At 41.1% G+C, this 14,029-nt stretch overlaps 1 non-coding gene across 1 annotated transcript; it reads left to right on the top strand.

Annotated features, from left to right (window-relative positions):
• The first annotated feature begins 13,608 nt into the window (after nucleotides 1-13,608).
• On the top strand, nucleotides 13,609-13,715 carry LOC113002059 (small nucleolar RNA R71). Its single transcript, XR_003267587.1, has one exon. It is a non-coding gene; the product is annotated as a small nucleolar RNA R71 (small nucleolar RNA).
• The last annotated feature ends 314 nt before the right edge of the window (nucleotides 13,716-14,029 follow it).

Raw genomic sequence — 14,029 nt, 5'->3', positions numbered from 1 at the left:
CTATTCTCCATTTGATCCAACCTCTCATGGAGCGCATCATCTCGTTGTTTCATTAACCTCTCCAAATGTTGCATCAAAGCTTGCATTTGGAATTGCGAAAGCCCCACTCCATCATTAGGATTAGTACCTGACATCTCAAACAAACAAATCAAACGTAACAAGACAATTATAGTTGTTGTTTGAATACCTCACCCACTCAAGTGTATCACACAATTATGGTTTTTCTCTAATGAAACACTCTTGCCTTTTACCACTCTAATTCCCCTTGAGTTCTTAGGCAATTCAAGAGATTATGGCCACAACAAAGAACAATTCAACAATTCCCCTTAAGATTTTGGCTGTATCAAAGGACTTTCACAACCTTTGTGTGTTGCCTTCGCAGGAAAGAGTGATTCTTTCCTTCCTATCATCATCACCCTTGTTCTTTCAAACCACAATTCCAGAAAATCCACCTCTGCCCAGAATTATCTTGTGGCAATAACTCCCATTTTACGCACTCAAATTAAGTGATTCTTGAGCCTAAATTGAATTTCAAAACGAGACCTTTCACCTCGTTTTGGAATCACCTCATTTGGAGCCCTGTAGCTTCAGTTATTACCATTTCTATATTTCTGTCCAGCCACCACTTAACCTACGTTTTACCATCCCATTCATCCATTTTATGCCAAGAACCACCTTATTAAGACCCACGAAATTAGCCACCTTATTTTCCATCATTTCCTTAATCAATTTCCGCATTTTCCATCAAGGTTTAATCCTAGACGATCCTAAGTCAGCCCTTGTGCCATGTGGGTTCATATCAACAGCCCGACGAGGTCCGCGAAGATCATCAATAGTATGCCCAAGGGGATGTCGAGTTCTACCCCCCGATCCCCGTCAAGGGGCCGACACCCAACACATTGCCTCAGCCCAACCTCACAGCACAACCAATATTCTTGTCCACAGAAGGACCACCCCCAGCGGCCGAAGAAAGAAGGAAACTCGATCTCCTCGAGGAGAGATTGAGGGTTGTTGAAGGCTTTGGCGACCATCCGTTGACAGACATGATGGATCTTTGCTTGGTACCGGATGTCATCATCCCCCCAAAATTCAAAGTGCCTGATTCTGACAAGTATAAAGGGATGACTTGTCCTCAGCACCATCTCAAGATGTATTGTCGCAAGATGGGGGCATACTCTAGGGATGAAAAGTTGTTAATAAACTTTTTCCAAGATAGCTTGGCTGGAGCCACGATTGTTCGGTACACTAATCTGGAAGCTTCCCAAATCCGTACTTGGAAGGACCTGATTACTGCTTTCCTAAGGCAATATCAGTATAATTTTGATATGGCTCCCGATCGCACTCAGCTACAGAATATGTTTAAGAAGGAAGGTGAGACCTTTAAAGAATACGCACAGTGGTGGAGAGACCTGGCGGCAAAAGTGGCCCCTCCCATTGTCGAAAGGGAGATGATTACCATGATGGTAGACACCTTGCCAGTGTTTTACTATGAGAAGTTGGTAGGCTACATGCCTACCAACTTCGTGGACTTGGTATTCGTCGGGGAAAGAATTGAAGTAGGGTTGAAAAGAGGGAAGTTCGATTACGTTTCCTCCACAAGTACCAATGCTATAAGAGTCGGAGCAACTGGGGCAAAAAGGAAGGAAGGAGATAGCCATGCCGTTACTTCGGCGTCCGCATGGGTCAAGCCCCTGCAGACCTCTCATGGTACGCATCAGTATGCGCAACATCATCCGAACTTTTCAGCTCGCGCTGGGAACTCCTCCCATTCAGCACCTGCACAGCCTAAGGCACTCGCCCCCATCCAGAGCGAGGCCCCCCAAACTCCGGCTCCAACCACGACTCGCCCGGCCAGCAATTCCCACTTTGGCGCCGGTTCCAACGCGATGAGGAACTTTCCCCCGAGGCCAATTCCAGAATTCACCCCACTCCCAATGACGTACGAAGACCTCTTGCCGTCCCTCATCGCCAACCAAATGGTCGTGATAACACCCGGGAAGATCTACCAACCCCCTTTCCCAAAGTGGTATGATCCTAACGCAACTTGCACGTACCATGGGAATATCCTAGGTCGTTCCATCGAAAAATGCCTGGCCCTTAAATACAAGGTCCAACATTTGATAGACGTCGGATGGCTGACATTTCAAGAGGATCGGCCCAACATGAAAACCAACCCGCTCGCCAATCATGGAGGGGGAGCGGTTAATGCCATTGAGTCAGATAGGCCATGCAGGTCTAAGCCTTTAAAGGATGTGGCAACCCCTAGGAGGTTTATCTTTGAGGCCCTAAAAAAGGGAGGTGTAATTCCCCACGGTGGGCGTGAAGAGGATTTTTGTTTGTTGCATCCCGACGAGCTACATAACATGGAAACATGTTTAGCAGTGAAGGAATTGTTGCAACGAATGATAGATCAAGGCCGACTGGAAGTCGGGGATGAGGGGAGGGAAGAGCAGCATATATGTATGCAGTCCGCGGATGAGAGAAGTTTTGGAAGGCCTAAACCGTTGGTGTTATACTTCACCAAGGACGCAACTTCACAAAAGCCCCGATACCCCTCGCCAGCTAAACCTGTTCCTTTCCCATACCAAAATAGCCACACAGTCCCGTAGAGGTATGCACCTCCGAGTGAAAGGAAAGAAGAAGCCACCGACATCAGCTCGTTGTCGGCCAAGGTAACCAATATCACGGGGCTGAGTGGTGTGACCCGCAGCGATCGTGTGTTTGCACCCCTCGACCTACCGACATAACCCGCAAACGTTAAGGGAAAGGCCAAGATGGTGGAAGAACAAAATGACAAGACAACCCTCACTCCGAACAAGGATATTCTGGAGAAACATGCAATGTTGTACACAAAACATAAAACCAAAAATACAAAATTAACCTAGAAAAACCTAATAAAATTAAACTAGAATACTCAACAAAATTAAAGAAACAATAAGAACAATCTCCCCGCCCCCCCACACACACACTTAAACAACACATTGTCCTCAATGTAGCACAATCATAAGATCAAGAACAATCAAAACAATCTATAAATTTGGACGTGTGCAATAAAAGTAAAGAAGGAGACAGAAAAAGAAAACTCCCTAAGTCATGGTGGAAGAGAAGTGGGTGAAGTAAGGAGGTCTCCTCCACCACTACATCCACTAAGCAGGGATTTGTGAGGAATGGTTTCAGCCGGTGTCCATTGACCTTGAAGCTCTTATCTGTGGATTCACTTTTGACCTCAACTGTACCATAAGGAAAAACAATAGTCACCACAAAAGGACCAATCCACTTTGACCTCAACTTACCACTCATGAGTCCGAGCCTAGAGTTATATAATAAAACTTTCTGTCCAACCACGAAGTCATTCTTAGCTATCAAGTTGTCAAGGAACTTCTTGGTCTTCCCCTTATAGAATTTGGAATTCTCATAGGCTTCTAACCAGATCTCATATAGCTCACTTAGTTGCAACTTCCTTTCCTCTCCAGCCTGATCAATAGAGAACTTGCAGGTCTTTACAACCCAGTAGGCTTTGTGCTCTATCTCTACAGTGATGCAATCCTCCCTAGGAAGGGACTAGTCACTAGAGCCATGAGAAAGAGACTCCATGAGGATTGGGCTAGAGCTGCTGAAGAAGGCCCTATGGTTCTCATGAACCTCAGGGTAGATTTCTGAGCCCATGGGCCAAGGTTGGGTCCAATTATCTTTGTACATATTAGACTAGGATGCCATTATATTTGGTCCTTGTATTAGGGCTCCATAATATAGGTAGGGTACCCTAGAAATATAGGATTTTTCAGCCCTTGTATTTTAGGGCACCTAGACTAGTTTTTGTATTATGGGCATTTTTGTAATTTCACATGCACTAGGTGAATATTTGATGTGTGTGATTAGAAATAAGTTTAATTGAATTGGTAGAAGCCCAATCCAATTTTAGAGGGGGAGGTGAGCATTTGCTTACTACACTCCATTGCCACATCATATAGTCACACTTTGTGCTTGTCCTTCATGCTTTACATGCCTCATGACACCTAAGCACACTTAGTGGAGAATCTTGAAATTGATCTTGGATTAGTTGGCTGAACTATAAATAAAATTCACTAATCATAATTAGTGAAATTTTGGCTCCAAAGTTTGGCTCCACAAATTCAACTTCAAATTCAAGTGAAATTTGAATTGAAATTCAAATTTCCCTCCAATTTTGTGTGACACTTAGGCTATAGATAGAGGTCATGTGTGTGCATTTTTTTCAACTTTAATCATTTGAAAATTAAACTTGAGATTTCAGAGCTCTTTTAGAGCACAAAATTTCGTGCTCTTCTCTTCCTCTCCCTTCATTCATCTCCTTCTTCCTCCAAGCTCTTATCCATGGCCTCCTATGGTGGTGAGCTTCTTCTAGACTCATCTTCTCCTTGAAGTGGCGTCTCCTCTCTTTCTTCCTTCTCCATTCCGCTGCCATTCATCTTCCAAGAAGCAAAGGAATCCATTGATGAAGAAGATCCTAGGCCTACAAGCTCCAATGGAGCTTACATCATGTGGTATCAAGAGCATCTTCATCTAGGTAATGTTCTTTTGCTTCCTCTATCTTTTTGTTCGATAAATTCTCTTTAATTCCTTGCTCTTCATCTTATTCTCCATGTATATCCTCCATTGTCTTGTGGTTTGATGCTGTTTAGAGTAGATTCAAAAAAAAAATAAACCGATTAAATCTTATATCTACACCTGTTCTTGCATTTCTATGGTTCAAATTTTATAGATCTACTCTTGAATCATGTTTTTATGTTGATTTTAGGCTCTATCATTTTTCATTCATAATATTCTAGTGCTGAACCTTTAGATCTAAATTTTATTCCAAAATATTGATTAGAAAAAAAGACACAAAAATCTAAGTGTAAATCACTTAATCCATGTTGTCTTAGAGTCATGTTTAGTCATAGTAATTGTCACATTATGTTCTAAGTTTATGTTGAATTTTTATTTTGTTGATTGAATTCTAGATAAATTTGTTCATGTATTCTTGTCATTCTTAGCCTATCTTTTGAATTTTGAGTCCAATTCATACATGTTATTTAGTTCATAACATGTCCTAAATCAATTCCTAGAAGTAGTCTTGTTGTTGAACTCTTTTTTTGTTTTCTAAGTTTCCTACATGATGCCTATGATGAAGTTGAGTTGTGCTGCTAAGTTGTGGCTGGATTTGTGAATCAAAATAAGTCTTAAGCTCTCTTGAATTGTGTTATTCAAGATAATTGAGCATAAGCAAACACAAATTGTAGCTATCCAAGCCTTAAGCAACATAAACACTACTCTTGATTTCTAGGTTGAGATCGCTGGTGCTGGCAGCTTGAACATATGAACTTGTATAAATTACTGGGAATTTGTAACTATGTTTTATGAGCTGAAATTTTTACTGAATTTTCTAGACATCTGGACCAAAATTATGAAAAAAGAACCAAGCGATTTGAATTAAAGGAAAAAATAAGAAAAATCACACAAGTTGGCAAAAAATCAGTGTCCAGGAAAAAAAAAGTGAAAGGGAAGTGTGCTTGTTGTTTTGACTTAAAATTTGTTCTATAATTGGTGCCTATTTTATACCAATCCTAGTTCTGAAATTTCAATTGAAAAATATTGTGAAAACAAGTGCCAAAACAAGAGGTTTCTTGAGTCTATTTTTTTTAGTTTTTTTACTCTACTCTAGAGCCATTCTAGGTTTCTCTTTGAGTCCTAGCTTGCTTTTGTGTGCTTTTCATTGCTTTAATTGTTTAATAATCCTTCAAAATTTGTCTTGTTAAAAATCTATTGGTTTAGCTTTCATTTCAAATTTTTTTTTGGTCTTTGGTTATTGCTTGTCTCTTTGTTTCCTTGCTTGTGAGTTGCCATATAAAGAATTGGAAAGGAGGATTGGTGCCATACCTTGAAGAATTTGAGTCAAGAAGCAAGGGGCCAACCACCTTAAGAGCTATTGGACTAAGAAGCACTCCAAATTGAGTGAAACACCAAAGAGAGAATAGCCACCACAATTGAGGACTTTTTTTTTGTAATGTTGTAATTGGCAATTTGCTTTGCTTTCAAATTTTGTAACTAAAAGGCCTTTCAATGGAAGTAAGTTGGGAGCCTCCAATAGGTCACCCTACTTCCATTTGTGTGTAATAATTTTAGGCAATTTTCCCTTAGGATAGTGAGTGTTTTGTTGGGAACCTTAATTGAGGTCATCCAAACACTCTTTGGATCCGCCTAGTTTGCATTTCTTACACTTTAATTTCTTGCTTACTTTCATAGCTTATTTCCCTTACCCTCCATTGTCAAACCCCCTAGATAGCTTGCCTTTTACCAATTAGTTTTTACCTTGTCTTTCACACCTCTTTTAGTGTTTATTTTGGCTAGTTTCAACCATAGTTTCTTTTACCTTTTGTTTTCAAACCCCCAACAAGAAAGAACCATAGCTTAGGAACCAACATGAGTCTTCATTCTTCATCCAGTGTTAATGGTGAGGGTTCTACTCTAAGGACCCCTTGTATAAGATATTAGATGAGTTGAGATCCCTTAAGTTGTGGAAATAAAAACAAGAGAGAAAAGAAAAAGGTAAAAAAAGAGTGGAAGAAATAAGTCAAGATGAAAGAGAGAAAATAAGAGAGGAAGAAAGAAGAAAAATAGTGAAAGAAATGAAAAGAGAAAAACATGCCTCCTATAGTAGTCATGACTCTTGCAAGAGTTTAAGTGAAGAACTTAGCGACTATTATAGAGGGCGCCATAGTTCACATACTAAACATCACTCCCAAAGAAGAGAAAAGGATAGAAGGCCTCAAGAGGTTAACATTAGCTTCCCATATTTCCATGGAAAAGATAATGTTGAGGCCTACTTAGATTGGGAAATGAAGGTTGAACAACTCTTTGCTTGCCATCATATTAGCGAAGAGAGAAAAGTTCCATTGGCTACCCTTAGCTTTCAAGGGTATGCCCTCTATTGGTGGACTTCCCTTGTTAGGGAACGAAGGATTCATGGGGATCCTCTCGTAGAGTATTGGAATGATCTTAAGAGTGCCCTTAGGAAGAGGCACATTCCCTCCTACTATGAAAGGGAGCTTATGGACAAGCTCCAAAGGCTTAGATAAGGGAGTATGAGTGTTGAAGAATATAGACAACAAATGGAACTACTCCTTTTAAGAGCTGGACTTAGAGAGGAGGAAAGAACAAGCATAGCTAGGTTCCTTAGTGGGCTTAATATAGAAGTGAGGGACAAGGTTGAACTCCTTCCATATAGGGACCTAGATGAGCTAGTCCAACTTTGTATAAGAGTGGAGCAACAACTTAAAATAAAGCCTTCTTCAAAATCTTATGCCTCTCATTCTTATCCAAGGAAGGACCAAGCCCATGGAATTTTGGGGGCTGCACCTTCAAAACCCATGGAAGATAAGGGTAAGACCATAGAGAAATACACCCCTAAGACTAGTTCCCAAGAAAGGACTAGCAACATTAAATGCTTTAAATGTCTTGGGAGAGGTCACATTGCCTCTGAATGCCCCACAAAGAAAACCATGATCATGAGGGGTCAAGACATTTATAGTAGTCAAGAAGAGACTACTTCTCGCCCTTCCTCTAGTGGAAGTGAAGATGAAGTAAGGGGTGAAGAGTCTATTGAGGAAGTCTACCCCCATGAAGAAGGTGACCTCTTAATGGTTAGAAGGCTTCTTGGAGGTCAATCTTGTGATCTATCTCAATCCCAAAGAGAGAACATCTTTCATACAAGATTCAAAATTTTATATAAAACTTGTTCTCTCATTCTGGATAGTGGGTCTTATTGCAATTGTTGTAGCACAAGATTAGTTTCCAAGTTGAACCTCACTATCATTCCCCACCCAAAACCTTATAAACTTCAATGGCTCAATGAGCAAGGGGAAATGATAGTTAACCAACAAGTGAAGGTACCTTTCTCCATTGGGACATATAAGGATGAAGTTAATTGTGATATAGTTCCCATAGAGGCACGACATATTCTTTTAGGAAGGCCATGGCAATTTGATAGGAAGATCATTTACAATGGCCTAACTAATGAGATTACCCTCACCCATCTTGGCACTAAATTTGTGTTGCATCCTCAAACACCTTCATAGGTGGCCAAAGATCAACTGACTATGAAAGATAAGAGAGATGAGGAAGAAAAACTAGAAAAACAAAAGAAAAAGAAGGATAGTAAGGCCTTGTCTTCAAAGGCCAAGGGGAAGGAAAAAAAGTAAAAGGATTCCTCCAAGAAGATTGTTAAGAAGGAAAATCATTTTGCAACAAAAGGTGATATTAAAAGAGCACTCCTTCTTAAACAATCTTTCTACCTTCTCCTATCAAGGGAAACATTCCTTAGCACTGCCTCAATTCCTACATTTGAGACCTTAGCCCCAAAGGTCCAAGAACTTTACATGAATTTGGTGATATATTTCCCAAAGAGATACCCCCTGGGCTACCTCCTTTAAGAGGAATAGAACACCAAATAGATTTAGTCCTAGAAGCAAGACTTCATAATAGGCCAGCCTATAGGACTAACCCTCAGGAGACTGAGGAGATAGAGTCTCAGGTTAAAGAATTGTTGGAGAAGGGTTGGGTCCAAGAGAGCCTAAGCCCATGTGTTGTGCCAGTGTTGTTGGTGCCCAAAGAAAAGTTTTATTGGCCCCATATGAAGAAAGATGTCAATAAGCATTGCACTATGTGTGTGGCTTGCTTACAAGCCAAGTCTAGGGTGATGCCTCATGGACTATACACACCCTTACCCATCCCCTCTGCACCTTGGGTACACATTAGTATGGACTTTGTCCTTGGGCTTCCTAGAACCAAAGAGGTGTAGACTCTATCTTTGTGGTGGTGGATAGGTTTAGCAAGATGGCACACTTTATACCATGCCACAAGGTGGACGATGCTTCCCGCATCTCAAAACTCTTTTTCAGGGAAGTTGTGAGACTCCATGGTTTTCCTAGGACCATTGTGTCAGATAGAGATGCTAAGTTCCTTAGCCACTTCTGGAAAACCTTATGGGCTAAGCTAGGAACTAAACTTCTTTTCTCTACTACTTGTCATCCACAAACTGATGGGCAAACAGAGGTAGTGAATAGGTCCTTATCCACCCTTTTAAGGGCTCTTCTGAAAGGCAACCATAAGTCTTGGGATGAGTATCTTCCTTATGTAGAATTTTCCTACAACAGGGGGGTTCATAGAACCACCAAGCAGTCACCTTTTGAGGTTGTTTATGGGTTCAATCCTCTAACACTGTTAGACCTCATTCCCCTCCCACTGGACAATTCTTTTATACATAAAGAAGGGGAATCTAGGTCAGAGTTTGTAAAGAAGTTACATGAGAGGGTTAAGAACCAAATAGAGAACCAAACAAAGGTGTATTCAACTAAAGGCAATAGAGGAAGAAAATAGCTAGTTCTTAATGAGGGTGACTGGGTTTGGCTACATCTTAGGAAAGATAGATCCCATACTAAAAGGAAATCCAAGCTTAGCCCTAGAGGGGATGGACCTTTTCAGGTTTTGGAGAGGATCAATGACAATGCCTCTAGGTTGGACCTCCCAGAAGAGTATGGAATCAACACCACTTTTAACATTTCTGATTTAATTCCTTTTGCAGCTGGAGCTGATATTGAGGAAGAGGAACTAACAGATTTGAGGTCAAATCCTCTTCAAGGGGAAGGGAATGATGCAATCCTCCCTAGGAAGGGACTAGTCACTAGAACCATGAGCAAAAGGTTCCAAGAGGATTGGGCTAGAGCTGCTGAAGAAGGCCCTAGGGTTCTCATGAACCTCAGGGTAGATTTCTGAGCCCATGGGCCAAGGTTGGGTCCAATTATCTTTGTACATATTAGACTAGGATGTCATTATATTTGGTCCTTGTATTTAGGGATCCATAATATAGGTTGGGTACCATAGAAATATAGGATTTTTCAGCCCTTGTATTTTAGGGCACCTAGACTAGTTTTTGTATTAAGGGCAGTTTTGTAATTTCACATGCACTAGGTGAATATTTGATGTGTGTGGTTAGAAATAAGTTTAATTGAATTGGTAGAAGCCCAATCCAATTAAATTTTAGAGGGGGAGGTGAGCATTTGCTTACTACACTCCATTGCCACATCATATAGTCACACTTTGTGCTTGTCCTTCATGCTTTACATGTCTCATGACACCTAAGCACACTTAGTGGAGAATCTTGAAATTGAACTTAGATTAGTTGGTAGAACCATAAATAAAATTCACTAATCATAATTAGTGAAATTTTGGCTCCAAAGTTTGGCTCCACAAATTCAATTTCAAATTCAAGTGAAATTTGAATTGAAATTCAAATTTGCCTCCAATTTTCTGTGACACTTAGGCTATAAATAGAGGTCATGTGTGTTCATTTTTTTCAACTTAGATCATTTGAAAGTTAAACTTCAGATTTCAGAGCTCTTTTAGAGCACAAAATTTCGTGCTCTTCTCTTCCTCTCCCTTCATTCATCTCTTTCTTCCTCCAAGCTCTTATCCATGGCCTTCTATGGTGGTGAGCTTCTTCTAGACTCATCTTCTCCTTGAAGTGGCATCTCCTCTCTCTCTTCCTTCTCCATTCCGCTGCCATTCATCTTCCAAGAAGCAAAGGAATACATTGATGAAGAAGATCCTAGGCTTGCAAGCTCCAATGGAGCTTACATCATACAGGAAGATGACATGCCTTGCCAAAGACAACCCGATAAGGAGACATTCCTATTGGTGCTTTGTAGGCAGTCCTATACGCCCAAAGAGCATCATCTACCCTGGTGCTCCAATCCTTTTTGTTCGACTGCACAATCTTCTCCAAGATCCTTTTTATCTCCCTGTTTGAAATCTCAGTCTGCCCATTAGTTTGGGGGTGGTATGGTATGGAAATTTTGTGCACGACCCCATACTTTTTGAGCAAGGCATACATGGATCTGTTACAAAAATGGGTGCCTTGATCACTAACGATGGCTCTAGGGACTCCAAACCTGCAAAATAGATTAGATCTAACAAAATCCACAATGACCTTAGCATCGTTAGTTCTAGTGGGTTTGGCTTCCATCTATTTTGAAACATAATCAACAGCAAGGAGAATATAAACAAAACCAAAAAAGACAGGGAAAGGCCCCATAAAATCTATACCCTAAACATCAAACACCTCACAGAATAACATGGGTTGTTGAGGCATTTGCCGTCTCCATGAAGTTGAGCCGCCTGCTCTCTGACAAGGCTCACAAGTACTACAGATTCTCCACGCATCCCTAAAGATGGTGGGCTAATAGAAATAGCAGTCAAGCACCTTGCGAGCTATCCTTTGTATGCCAAGATGGCCACCTGGTGCGGAAGAATGACAGAATTGCAGGACCGAGTCAATCTCGTGGTCTGGAATGCATCTCCTAATAACCTGGTCACTACACAACTTTCACAAATAAGGGTCATCCCAAATATAATGCTTAGCATCGCTCTTAATTTTATCATTTTGAGCTTTAGATGCTAAGGGAGGAAAAACATAAGCAACCAAATAATTCACAATATTAGCAAACTAGGGAGTGGGGAAGGAATCAGAAATACTATACAGAATGTACAAATGGTCATCCGGAAAATCATCCCGAATGGGTGAGTCCTCAGACACACACTCAATCCTACTCAGATGGTCAGCCACGAGGTTCTGTTCACCGCTCCGATCACGGATCTCCAAATCAAACTCTTGGAGCCAAAGCATCCACCTGATCAATCTAGGCTTTGATTCAGCCTTATTCAATAGTTACTTTAGAGCTGCATGGTCAGTATAAACAATAACACGAGTACCAAGCAAATATGAACGAAATTTTTCAAGAGCAAAAACTATCGCTAATAGCTCCTTCTCTATGGTAGTGTAATTTTATTGAGCAACATCCAAAGTTCTAGAAGCGTAGTAGATCACCCGAGGCAGTTTATCAATCTTTTGAGCAAGGACAGCCCCCAATGCGTAATCGGATGCATCACACATTAGCTCAAATGGGGCTGTCCAATCAGGTGCCTGAATGATAGGGGTGGTAGTCACTGCACGCTTGAGGCAATCAAAAGCCTCTTTGCATTGGTCATCAAAATCAAACTCCACCTCTTTTTACAGCAGATTGGATAGTGGAAGGGCCACTTTGCTAAAATCCTTGATAAAGCGCCTATAAAACCCTGCATGACCAAGAAAAGAACGAACCTGTCGCATGCAAGAAGGGTAAGGCAATTGTGAAATAACATCTATTTTTGCAGGGTCTACCTCTATGCCCCTACTGGAAATGATATGCCCTAAAACTATACCTTGTTCTACCATGAAGTGACATTTTTTAAAATTCAGCACAAGGTTAGTTTCAATGCATCTATTAAGAACTCTATCCAGACTATCCAAACATGCATCAAAAGAGGATCCATAAATAGTAAAATATCCATAAACACCTCTATGCAAGTCTCTAAAAAATCACTGAAAATGTTAAGCATACACCGCTGGAAGGCACCAGGGGCGTTGCATAGGCCAAAGGGCATCCTTCTATAGGCAAAAGTGCCAAAGGGACAGGTGAATGTGGTCTTTTCTTGATCCTCAGGAGCAATATGAATTTGTAAATAACCAGAAAAACCATCAAGAAAACAGTAATGAGACTTACCTGCCAAGCGCTCAAGCATTTGATCAATGAAAGGCAGGGGAAAATGATCTTTTCTGGTTACCTGATTCAACCTCCTATAATCAATGCAGACTCGCCAGCTGTTCTGCACTCTTGTGGGGATAAGCTCATCCTTTTCATTCATGATCGCTGTGAGGCCTGTCTTTTTAGGAACCACTAGGACTAGACTCACCCACTGGCTGTCAGAATTTTGGGATTGAGCTTGGTTCAACTGAGTAGCCATCTGCCCCATCTGATTGGTCAGACTCTGAATGGAGGCTCTTGTCTCTTGCTGAAATTGCATATTCTGGATGGTCATTTGCCTAACTAACTCTTCTAAGAAAGGTTGAGGAGGAGCCTCAGTTACTTGTTGTCTTTGTTGTGAATGCTATTGTTGCTGCTGCTATATTGGAGGAGGAACATATGGCTTGCTTGGACCAGCAACATTCTAAAAAGGAGGGACAGGCTATTGTTGTTGTGGAGGACTTGTCCATCTCAGATTTGGATGATTCCTCCAACCTGGATTGTATCTATTCCTCCAATCTATTGTTGGTTTTGTTGCTGAGGAGGTCTATTATAAATGTTTGCAGCATAAGCTTCAGGTTGTTCATTGACTCCATATTGCTGTAAAGAAGAACAGAGATCTGTATGGTGATCTGCAGAAGAACATAGACCACAGACTCTTACAACAGGTGTAGATTTCTGATTCATGGCAAGTTGAGTTACTATGTTGACCAAGCCATCAAGTTTTCCTTCAAGCTTTTTATTTTCAGTAGATGAAGATGAATCCATGGCCACCTCATGGACTCCTCTAAGAACAATAACATCATTTCTTACACTGAATTGTTGGGAGTTGGAAGCCATCTTCTCAATCAAATTCCTAGCTTCAGCAGGGGTCATATCACCAAGAGCTCCACCACTGGCAGCATCAATCATACTCCTCTCCATGTTGCTAAGACCCTCATAGAAATATTGAAGAAGGAGTTGCTCAGAAATCTGGTGGTGAGGACAGCATGCACACAATTTCTTGAATCTTTCCCAGTACTCATACAGGCTTTCTCCACTAAGTTGATTGATACCTGAAATGTCTTTTCTGATGGCAGTGGTCCTAGATGCAGGGAAGAATTTCTCCAAGAACACCCTCTTAAGGTCATCCCAGCTGAAAATGGACCTGGGAGCAAGGTAGTATAGCCAATCTTTTGCCACTCCCTCCAGAGAATGAGAAAAAGCCTTTAGAAATATATGATCTTCTTGGACATCAGGGGGCTTCATGGTGGAACAAACAATATGGAACTCCTTAAGATGCTAATGAGGATCTTCACCTGCAAGACCATGAAACTTGGGCAGCAAATGTATTAGTCCAGTCTTGAGAACATATGGAACACCCTCATCAAGATATTGAATGCACAAGCTTT

This window comes from Glycine max, chromosome 6 (genome assembly GCF_000004515.6).
Source record: "Glycine max cultivar Williams 82 chromosome 6, Glycine_max_v4.0, whole genome shotgun sequence".
NCBI classification, from domain to species: Eukaryota; Viridiplantae; Streptophyta; class Magnoliopsida; order Fabales; family Fabaceae; genus Glycine; species Glycine max.
The sequence above is the reverse complement of the archived record's forward strand: the minus strand, read 5'-3'. Positions and strand labels throughout refer to the sequence as shown.